The sequence below is a fragment of the Amaranthus tricolor genome, chromosome 17 (genome assembly GCF_026212465.1).
Source record: "Amaranthus tricolor cultivar Red isolate AtriRed21 chromosome 17, ASM2621246v1, whole genome shotgun sequence".
NCBI classification, from domain to species: Eukaryota; Viridiplantae; Streptophyta; class Magnoliopsida; order Caryophyllales; family Amaranthaceae; genus Amaranthus; species Amaranthus tricolor.
In genome coordinates, this window is record NC_080063.1 from 5,763,867 (window position 1) to 5,776,553 (window position 12,687).

Below are 12,687 nucleotides of genomic sequence, written 5' to 3' on the forward strand. Positions count from 1 at the left end.
ACAAGAGAATACCCACGCAACTTAGAAACTTATTCTAGATTGGATGGTTTCTTTGAGCAGCAAAAATTCACTAAGTATTTTAAACTCTCAAAGCTTTTACTCTCAAACACTAAGTAATAAGAATAAAAGCGGCGTGCAACACAAAGTAAGCACAAAGAAATTCACAAAGAAAATCAGAATTTTGTTTTCAATCTCACTTGCCTAAAATACATGGCAATGAGTTCCTTTTATACTAAAAATAATGCAAGTGTTACAAGCCTTCAAGAAACCTTTCAACTTCCCCCTTACAAAATCAGAAAACAAAGCATTGTTAGAATTAAGCCTTTTTAATTTTAAGCATTAAGGCTAATAATGACCCCTCATTAATAGCTATTTAAACCGAAAATTAAGGCTAATTCTACTTTGAACCATCCATATTCTCCTAAAAAAAAAACTCTTGCATTTCTCCTAAAAAAAACTCCCATTTAAGCATTAAAGCTAGAATTCAAGTTGCTGCTTGTATTCAACTTCCCATTTCAGGCAATTGTGCCTTATTCAACTTTCCATTTAAGGCAAGTAATAAAGGATTGCTTTGAAGAGAATCCCACGAAATTAGCAGCCATTTGCTTGACATTTGCGTGGCTAAGTAAAGCATGGACCGTAGCTTGTGTTGTAGGAACCATAACTTGATGATCTTGGACTTTGTGGACTGAATTCTCATCATAACTTCACCAACATGAGAAGCAATGGCCCTCAATTTTTCATCAGAACGATACCCAAATGGAAGATTATACAGCCGGATCCAAAATGGAGACAAGCTGAGGGAAATATCAGAAGGTTGCATATTTTCTGAAATTTCTTGGAGCACAAGCAATCGCTGGTCAAAACACCAAGGCCTTCTACTCATTACCCTATCTTTATCCTTCCAATGAAAGAATTAGAAAAGAAAAGATTATGCTCCTGCCTGCGAACTACCAAATTATTTTTGACATTCCATGCAACGGCCACAGTTCTTATAAGAGCATCAAAATTAATCTGTTTATCACTAACAAGTTTGCCCACCAGACAAAGAGATAGCTTCTCATAAATCTTTGACCCAGCAGGAGCACTAAGATCCACAACATCATCATCTTCATCATTAAGACGAAGCGCCAGATACTTATCCACCAGATCAGCCGCCATTAAGGGGTGAACACGGTCCGGTTTGGTCTGGTCTGATACTAAAATCAAACCAAACCAAAAATTGAAAATTTACCGGACCGGACCAAATCGTTTTACAACGGTCTGATCTAGTTTGGTCTACGATTTTTTATTTTTATATTTTTATTCAAATTAATACATGTATTTATGCAAATATTTCACAACTACGATTTATAAATATAATAATTTGTAATTAGTTGTTAACATTAATATCATTCAAGTATATATTACTATATAAAAATAACTACATCTTGAAATATCTAGGTAGCAACTTACTTTTTCAAATAAAAAGTTATGATTTTCGACCATAGTACGATTTGCTGCCCGGTCTGGTCTAAAAAATAAAAAACCGAGATCAGACCGTAAATCTTAATTTAATTTGAAAAAAAACCAAACCAGACCATTTAAACCATAGATCAGACCAGACTAAATACTAAAATTTCAATTTGGTCCGATTTGATTTACAATTTAGACCAAACTTTGTTGAGCCCTATCCAAGACAGGAGAAACCGTTAAAGAAGACGAGAAATAACGATAACCCGTTAAGAAAGAGAAAACCCCATCAAAAGGGAGAGATAACCTTACTCAAGTTAATAGTTTGTCTTATGGCAATTGTCTTTGTTAATTTATTTTTATTACTCTCTCCATTCAAATGAGTTTCAATTTTCGGTGTTCTATTTATTGTTTTTATTAAGAATCTTTCAATTTATATGATAAATTTTGAATAAAAATAATTTTATTTAATCTCATTTTAATATTTTAATAATACTTATCTTTCAAAAAAAAATTAATAATGCTTATAGCCCTCACAGTTTTCCATAACTTTATAAAAAAAAATTATTAGTTGTGATCCTCGTATTTTTTCATTAATTTTTTTTTCATATTTTTTAAATGTTTATGATCTCCACTTTTCATCCATCAAATTGATAATTCAACAAAATAATATATTTATTATTTAAGATATTTCATTTTCTTAATTTCCCTAAATATTCATTGAACTTCATTAAGGAATGGAAAGAGTATTTAATAGACGATAGGATAAGTTAAAAGAAAGGGAGGACTTAATAAGAATGTGAGATTCAAACTCAATATATTAGTTGGAAAGTAATATTTATTGTAACTAAAACAAGATTGGATTTTCAATTTATTTTTAAACAGTAATTTTCATTAAAAAAAAGTTAGAAAAGTCAAAAGTTAATGAAAAATAAACCAAAGTAATTTTTTGATTTACCAAACGCATTTAAATTGTTTCATCAAGAAATAAACCAAAAGACAAAAATGAATTAAAAAATAGCTAAAAACTCTTTTCCCAAACATATCCTAAGTTTTAGTGGTAAGCTATATGGTCTTGGTGTCATTGTCCCTTAACCTTAGAGTTGGTCATTTGGGAGTAAAAAACAGTTCAAGTCATATTTAATTTGGTTATAAAAATAAATTAATAATTTTCACTTAGTCATTTTTAGTTCCCTATCTAATAATAGATTAAATATAAAATTAGTGAATCAATTTAAGCTTTAGGTCAGTTAAGTTTAAAAAACGAGTTTGAACATGTATCAAGCAAGTTATTATTGAGTTCGAAGGAATATTTAATAGTTCAAAAGTGTTTCAATTCAATTAAATTCTGATTATGGAAAAGTTTTAATTAAATATTAAAATAATCTTGCATATGAAACTTTAGATCTTTTCCATGTTGCTTTTTGTTGCATCAATATGTTTTGTGTTCAATGTCTCTTGTCCAATAAATATATTAATTGTTGTTAGTTATCAGTTGAGTTTTTCTTTTAATCCTAATAATTTACCATCAGAGATTCTTTGCTTCCCTTTAATCCAAGATTTCTTTTTCTCTTATTCATTATTAACTTTCAAGCAAGTTTTCTTATATTTATTGTTTTTTATTCCTTTCTTATTTATTCTTAGTATGTTGAATTATATAGATTAAATTAGATGAGTACACAAAATAAAATCTAACTATTAATCCTTTCAAAAAAAAATCTAACAATTAATTGTGATTTATAAGTAAGTTTTTTGGCAAAAATTTCAAAACTTTAAATTTCAACTAAGAAATCTTATTAATAATCAAATATTTTTTAAAAAAACACACACACACACACATACACACACACACACACATATATATATATATATATTATTTATATATATATATATATATATATATATACATATATATATATATATACATACATATATATATATATATATATATATATATATATATATATATATATATATATATATATATATATTATAAAAAACATTAATGTGAGATTTTATGTACATTTTAATCAAAAAATACTATACTTTAAGAAACATCAAAATTATATATCTTGTTGTGATATGTAAATCATATATCAAGGAATATATTATATTATCTTTGGTAGAAAATATCATATTTTTAGTTTGATTTATTTATTGTGATTTACCGATTCAGTCAATAGTTGTGTTTCGTTTGACAAATCTGTGAGAATGTTATTTGAAATTTTCAATCTTTTTATTGTATAATGTGTGAATATGAATTAAAAAGTGATAAAACATTATAAAATAGGATTTGTTGCAAAATAAAGAGAGGGAATAAAAGAAAGATATACTATGCAAACTCATAGATTAAGCGAGGTGATTTTTTTATTTTAGTTTAAAAGCCAGTTTGACTAAAACTTTTTAAAAAATCGTATAAAAAAAAAATCTTTCAGAATAATCCAACCTTTTACTAATTTACCTATGATAATCTCAACTTTTGATTAAATATGAATAATCCTAATTATAAGGAGTGTTTGCTAATAATGCATCGAAGTAACCTTTTATCTATACAACAAGTCATTTTGCATGAAAAAATTAAAAAAAGTAAACGCAAAATTATATTATAAAAAAAATTAAAAACTTGAACAAAATTAAAAATAAAAAATCAAGTAGGTTTATTTTTTATTTTAACTTTTAACTATTAATATTGTAACAACCCGACTTACCGTTGACTGGGTAAACAGGGTCATCACTAGGTTTGTTTTCCAAGAAACTGAAATCACACTTCCAAAACTCAAGCAAAGGGGTCACAAGCTCTTCAACGTGACTAACTCAGCTAAATCCCAAAACCAACATCTAACTAATACACAAGATAATCATACAATTCTCTACAAGTCCGATATAACCAGCACAGCCAAATCAAATATACATTTATCCAAAATCCTAATACAAATCTACAAATTCCTACGTGTTCAGCTCAATATACATCCTTGGAACGCTATTCAACATCGCTAACCCATCATTCCTGATCGGTTCCGATCTGTAATCAGACTAAAAGATGGAAACAACAAAGGATCAGATTAAACTGAGTGAGAAGTAACAATCCAAAACAACAAAACACAGTAATTCATATCATGGGTTTAAAAGCAACATCAGTTCCCTAGATCTATGTGCGCACAGGGAGTCTAGTTTGAGAGGTGCCCTATAGCTCTAAGGCTATGTCGCTCTCGGGTGAAGCTAGTCAATATCTCAATGACAATTCGCTTCAAAAACAGGGAGTAGGGAACCATGTTCCTCAACTCCGTCAATGACCAGCTCACAAGCCCGATCCATTGACCATATCAATCTCAGCATAATCATTCATAAACATTTATCACATTCATATAAATTTCACAAACTTTAAATAAACATTTTACAAATGGTAGCCTGGCCAGACCCCTTTTTAAGGGACTGTTACTACTCATCGACGATGTCGCTTCAAGGTAACGAATCCAGCTATCAACTAGAAGGGTTCTTCGATGATATCATCTCCTGGAGCATAACAAGATCACAACATCACTAGAGAGCGTTCGATACTACTACACTAACATATAACTTATTACATCTCCTTCTAAGACCGCAGCTTAACCAAGAGTTATGCTAGCATTCTAACCTTTAAAATCTTACAGTCGATTCAAGAATATCAATTACCCAATACTTTCTTATAAACAACCATGTTCCACCAATTTCGTAAATTCAATGTCCATCTATCTCATACTTACATATCAAGATTCACAAGGATTTAAGGTTACACCAAGACCCTTAATCTATTAGAATGTATTTGATTAAACACAAAGGTCATTGTTCTTCCTACAATCAACAAGTCTCAACAGAATCAAATACTTCATCCAAAAATATTTAATTATCCAATTAATTTCCATATCTCTTGATCCCAAGTTAGGAATCCCGTAATGGTTTTAGGACACCTCTTACTAAAACAGGCATAACTCACTCATACGGAAACCAAATGAGACGATTTAAGTGGCTACGCGACCATTACTCAGAGCTCTATTATTCTTATTAAGACATTAAAACCAAGAAACAATTAAAACGATCCCAAAATAGCCAAAACAAAAGGTTCGTTATGGATTTTTAAGACAGCCTGCTAGTATTTCACTATTTTGAACATATCTCTCTCATATAAACTCACTTTGGATCGACTCAAGTGCCCACGTGATCGCGACTTGAAGCTCTACAAATCTCATGAAGACACCAAAACCCCAAAACGACTCTAACTATTTCAAAAACAGCAACACAAATTCGGACAGCACAAAACGGAACCTCATTGTCGATCTTTATGACAGTCTACTAGTATTTTGGACATAACTTCCTCATACGAACTCATCTCGGGGTGATTCAAGTGTCCACATGACCGCGACTCAAAGTTCTACCAATCTCAATGAAAATGATCGCCAAAAACGTTACGATGCTAAGAACAAACAACAACGAACAAAACAAAGCTTGACAATGTAACTAAAAAGGACACAAAGATTTAAGGAGGTTCACCCAATGATGGCTACGTCCTCCGTGGTGTGTAGTTTCTATTTATATTATATCAAAAGAATACAAACAACACTTCTTAATGAAGAATTACAATTGAGAAAGAGATAACAAACAAATGGCTATGTGTTTGGCTTAGGGGTTGTGTTTGATGTGTTTGATGTGTGAGTATGAGAGCCCTATTTATAGTACTAGGTACATGAAGATGAATAGCTCTCTTGAATACATAGTTAATATTGAGTAATGAATACTATGAAATAACTCTAAGGACTTGAAAGGTCAAAAACAAGCATCCCACGCATATCAGAGGATCTGCTCGACCAGATCAGAGAGCTCGCTCGGTCGAGCGAGTATCAGCCAAAACTGGGGCATTCTGTCTGACCGCTCGACCCACCAAAATGGCTCGCTCGGTCGAGCGAGTGGGTCGAGCGACCTTACAGATTCTTCTGTCAGAATCTTGATCGAGCATACATAAATCAAACCCTTTCATTCTCTTCATTATTCTTCATTAACACCCATAATTCTTCATGAATACTCCACACATAATTACACCCATTTAGTTACCACCATCCAAGAGTCACACTCATGAATTCAACCCTTTAATGTGCACTCAAGTCACACACTACCATTCATAACAATCTCCACCTTGACTTGAGTTCACCCAAGTCACAACATTCATCAATCCACTTCACAAAAACATACACACCTCAAAATGCCCAAGAGGGCATTATGTCAAGCAAGGAGCTAAACCTACCAAGTCAACACATAATTCAAACTTGGTAGTGGGTAATGACTTTGTCATCATGTCGGCCGGATTTTCCGTAGTGTCAATCTTCTTCAATAACACCCTTTTGTGCTCAACTTCATCCCGGATGAAATTATACTTAATATCAATGTGCTTGGACCTTCTATGAAATGTATTTTGATTTCTAGCCAAATGAATTGCACTTTGACTATCACAATGCACACTTACCTCACACACCTTATTGCACATTTCACCAACAAGACCTTTAAGCCACTTTGCCTCTTTGAATGACTCGGCCACGGCTATGTACTCCGCTTCGGTTGTAGAGAGAGCAACCACATCTTGCAGCGATGATTGCCAACTTATCGCCGAACCACCCAAAGTGAACACGAGCCCACTTGTGGACTTTCTATTATCTAGATCACCACCATAATCCGAGTCACAAAACCCGGTTAGCTTGCTTGCATTCTTCCCATACATGAGACAAACATTAGAAGTATCTTTCAAATACCTCAATAACCACTTTAGCGCCTCCCAATGTCCCTTCCCCGGATTAGACATATATCTACTCACCAAACTCACTACCATTCATAACACTCAAGAAGACATAAGAACCCAAAAACAATCAGAACCATCCCCAAAATAGCCAAAACAGAAAGTTCAGTTTATGAACTGAAATTTCAGAATCCCAATTACTCAATTTGATACTAGAACTCAAATAACCCAAATAACCAATTCTAATCAACACTAAAAATAACTCAATTACTAATTAAACTCATATACTCTAATTAAATTCAAGTTGATGCTTAAATTTGGTTTTCCAAATTGAATCCACAAATACCAAACTACTTTAAAACATTCAATTAATACTTAAATAGTATAGCTTGTAGATTACCTCAATCACCATTGAAGGAAGAGGAAAGAGTGTATGGTGGTGTGGTGACACAAGTCAGCCCAAGGGACCCGGTGTTGGTCCTGGGCCTAGACGCCTGCTGCTGCCGTGGGAACAGCCACAAAACGTGGCTGCTGCTGCTTGGGGGTCGCGGCTGCTGCAGGGGAGGAGGAGTGTGTGTTTGTGGGTGGCTACGATGAAGGCGTGGCCTGGTGGAGCTGGGGTTGCTACTGAATTGTGAGGGAGATGGAGAATGAGTGAGTCCAGTGTGAGGGAAGAAGAGAAATGGATGAGTATAAGGGTTTATAATTAAGGAGTTAACGTAATGAGTCATGAATTACGTGGCGAAATTACGGTGCCTCAACTTCATACTCATATTCACGAAAATATGAGATGGGTAATACACTCATATTTTACGTCGTATAATTTATTTTCCAATAATTTATTTAAATTTATTTTTATAAAGATAAGATAGTAATCAATTAATAAAATATAATCAAAATACACTTTTATCGAAGTATTCTTTATACGAATTTTATACATTAAATAAAATATCTCTTTCTTGAAAATGTTAACAAATCAAATACTTGAGTCAATATTATCAAAATAATAATATTATTACTCGAATTAACTTACTTAATAACCCCAATCAGCTTAATAAACTTATAATTAAGCTTTATTAAATGTAGTCTATTTCAAATATTTTATTCTATTTTATTTTTAGCAATCAACCTACAAAAAAGGTCACCATTTAGGTAACATATTTCTTAATTTAGTGACTCTAAAGTTGAGATTATTAATTATTAATCAAATTTGAGATTATGGTAGAAAAATTAAATTGAAATATTATCACAAATTCTTGTAACATGTGAGACGGTTTCTTTGAGAGACTATTTGCTAATTTGGTCGGATCGTTATCAACTTTTAGTTTAATTAAGCTTTAATGTATTAGGCATGAGTAGGGATGGCAATGGGTATTGGACCTGACCCGGTTCCGCGGATCCGTATCCGTTTTCATGGATCTGGATCCTTAAAAATAGATCCGTCGGATCCGGATCCGTTTAAATTTCACGGGTCCGGATCCGGATCTTAGAAAAATACCCAGACCCGGACCCGTGGATCTGGAGGATCCGTTTTATTTTTTTATATATTAAATATATATATATATATATATATATATATATATATATATATATATATATATATATATATATATATATATATATATATATATATATATATATATATATATATATATAATGTAAAAATGTACATTGTAAATTTGTAATCTTGCATTAATGCACTATTTTCCCTCCTATTTCCCTTACTGTCTGACACAGACTACTTCTATTTCTAATTTTCTTTTCCACCCAGCCCCAAGCTCCCACACCCACAGTCATACTCCACGAAAACCCTAAATTCCCCAATCCTCAATTTTGACCATTCCCAACTCCTACGGTCCGTCACTTCGTCGCTTCTTATGTATCGGATGACTAAAAACATGAATGATCGACTTTTGTTAATTATATTAAGTTATTTTGAATGAAAGATTATGTATCGGCTATGTTTATTTATGTAACAAACAACTTTTATGTGTTCGTTGGATATTTCAAGACAATTTTAAGTTGGATAATGTTTTTTGGGTGATCGATTGTGAAATTATACATATTATTATCATTAGTTTATAAATGTAGCTTTATTACAATCTCAACACCATTCAAAAATACAATAAAAAAAAGAAAAAATAAGTCAGACCCATTTTGGACTCGAATCCGATACTGGATCCGCAGTATCCACGGATCCGGATCTGGGTCATGCAAAATTGGACCCGTGGATCAGGGTCCAAATTTGGATCCTGTTCTTGAAAACAGATCTAAATTTGGGTCCAGGTGCAGATCCGATCCGTTGTCATTCCTAGACATGAGAGACGTCTCAGGATACCAGCTAAATTATTATGAGAAAATTTTCAAAAAAAAAGATAATTAATTTTAAAAGCCTTCAAAACCAATGAAAATCAAAACTATCGAGTAAAGAGAACTATTTCTCACTCAAGAGTCACGATTCACGATTCACTCACGCCCTTTCCGTGCCTCTCAGTTCTCACTACCTATTTTTTTCATTAGAAGTTTAATTAAAAATTTTTAATTATGTTTGAAAATAATGATTTTATTTAAAAATTTAAAATTGCTCAAATTTATTAACAAATTAAAAAATTTTAAATTTAAATTTATATTAAGTTACATAATTATTTTCAAAGTAATTAAAGTTGAGAATTTAATAATGACTATCCAAATCTTGTCATTTTCAATTCTTTATTTATGATTTTATAATTGAAATCTATGATTTAAAATGAAATACTTATTCCCAAACACTATACTAGATTAATTTGGATTTGTTGACGTAATCAAGAAGATTTCTTAGAAGAAGGATGAACAAGGAGGTTCCATGACTGCAATTTTATGCAAGGTCAGTACAATTTTCGCATAAATTGTTTCAATTTTGGCACGAACTGTTTCTATGTCGTGTAAGTGTTCAGATATACTACTTGGAATTGGGGAAAATTGTTGTTGTTTCTCCATTTTAATTTGTTTAGAATTGTTCATATATACAGGATAATGATTTTTATTTCTTTTATCTTCAATTTTCGGGTGAAAGAGACTAAATTTGTGGGTTTAACACTACGATCAACACTATGAAAACATGAAGTATAGTATTTGTGAGTTAATGAAGAGAGAGGCTTGGAGATTAACAAAAAGGGTTAGTGATCATACCTATTTTGAGTTAAGTTGATGGTTGAATTGGTAGGGCTTATAGATTAGTATTATTATTAGTATCACTGTATTAGTATACTCATTTAGCAATGACTAAAGTCCACAAAAGAAGAATTTGATTCTTATTCATACTTATCGTATGAATACACTACAAAATAACAGGCATCTTAATTTAGTCGGTATAGTTCAATACCAACTATATTCTGACTGTTTTTTTCAGTTGGAAGAAAATGGTCGGAAATTAAGAACAATCGGAATTCCGACTAACTTTGTGTTTGTAGAAAATTGTAACATTTGGGAAATTAATATTTTAAGACGAGTAAGTTTAAGAGAATTATCAGTGCGAGAATGATCTTAAATACACATGACATGAAACATTCTCAATTTAATTTCTTCCCTCTTTTCCTTTTCTTTTATTTTGATTAAAATACCTAAATTTCCCCCCTCTCATGACATCAATCCCAAACATCAGCCAAACCCCAATCCTCATTCTTTGAAGCTTCCCTTCGAATCCCAAAAATGGCGGACTGAAAGTCCTTCGAACCTCAACAATTGCGGCTATTGTCACTGCTCTTTCCCTCCTCTTTTCGACATCCTCTGAAATCAGGGTTGAAATTTCTTCTTTACTTGATAAATCCTTCAATTCATGAACCAATCCTCTTTTCATGATTCTTCTAACTTAGAATTTCAACAATAATCGAAGCCAACAATCATCTTTGTTCCATCTGGTTCCTCGATTTTCGGAAAAAACGAACAAAAATAATAACAGGTATAATCCCCTCTTTCTCTGAATTTCAATTCTATAATTTCTAATCATGAAATTTCGATCTAACCCTTCTCTCCCTCTCAATTCATCTGATATCTTTGAACCCAACAGCTGCACCATGAATGTCGCCCTACCTTCTTAAGCATTTTCGAAGAATCGTGCCTTCTTTCTATCTCTTCTTTTGGCACATCCCAGTATAGGGCAAGAAGGTAGTCAAGTTTCTTTTGTTAATTTTGTTATTTGATCTTGTTAGCCGCATCTTTCGTATATATGCAATTGGATTTCCTTTTCTTGATCATATTCAATTGTCATACTCTTACCAAATTTTTTTTTTCAATCAAAAACCTCATGAAGTTAAACATTTGAGATTCATTGTATAAGTTGCTCAATTAAAAAAAATAAAAAATTGATAATTAGTAGTAAATTGTGGAATGTGGATTAATTTGATGGACTTTGATAACTAGTATGAAGTTATAAACATTGAAGTGGAGAAATAGGTGGAAAATGTTGTTAACTATAAGATTATGGATGACTTGAAGGTCTTAAATGGATTAAGAAATTCTCTTGGAAATCATTGATAGTGGGATGAAATATTAGTTGTTATTGATTGAATAATTTAATATTCTTGAAGGGATTATTAGGTTATTTGAGGATTTTCGATATTGGTTTTAAAGGTACATATTAGTGTTTAATAGGAAAATAAAGAGAATTATGAAGGTGGATAATCTTTAGAAGATCTAAATGAATTTTAGAGCATGACTATGTCGCCTTGATGGCCTATTGTGGTTTGAGTTCGAACATGCATAATTCTTTTATGATTAGATATATTAGAATAAAAGATGGAACTGAGATACATTCTTAGGAAGAGATGCAATGAGCTATATGAACCTAGTTGTAGTATCGTATGCTTAGTTGTGATGCTATATTTGTTATGCTTCAGGAGGCCACATTATCAAGGAGCCCTTCTAGTGATCGCGGAGTACCAGACTTAGCTTCTTGAAGCGTTCTTTTTGGTGAGTAGTAGCAGTCCCTTAAAGGGTCTGATCAGACTACATTCTTGAAAATAAACTTTTTACTAAAGCTCTTTTAAATTGAAAATTGTTGAGACAAATGTAGTTGTGAATGTTTATACTGATATTATGATATAATCAATGGATCGGGCTTGCGAGATGGTCATTGACGGAGTTGAGGAACATTATTCCCTGCTCCCTCTTTTGAAGCGAGTTGTCATTCAGATATTGGCTAGCTTCACCCGAGAGCGACATAGCCTTGGAGCTATGGGGCACCTCTCAAACTAGACTCCCTGTGCGCACATAGATCTAGGGAACCGATGTTGCTTTTAAACCTATGATTTACAACTAGATGCATGTATAATATAAATTTACAAATAAAAAATGCCAAAACAATTGCCTTATGAAGTAGACTTTTCATTACAGTTGCGACTAGTGATGGCCACGGAGCGGGTTACCCGGAACCGAACCGGTCCCGAACCGCTTGAAACCGTCTCGGAATCGGAACCGTTCGCGACAGGTTCCGAACC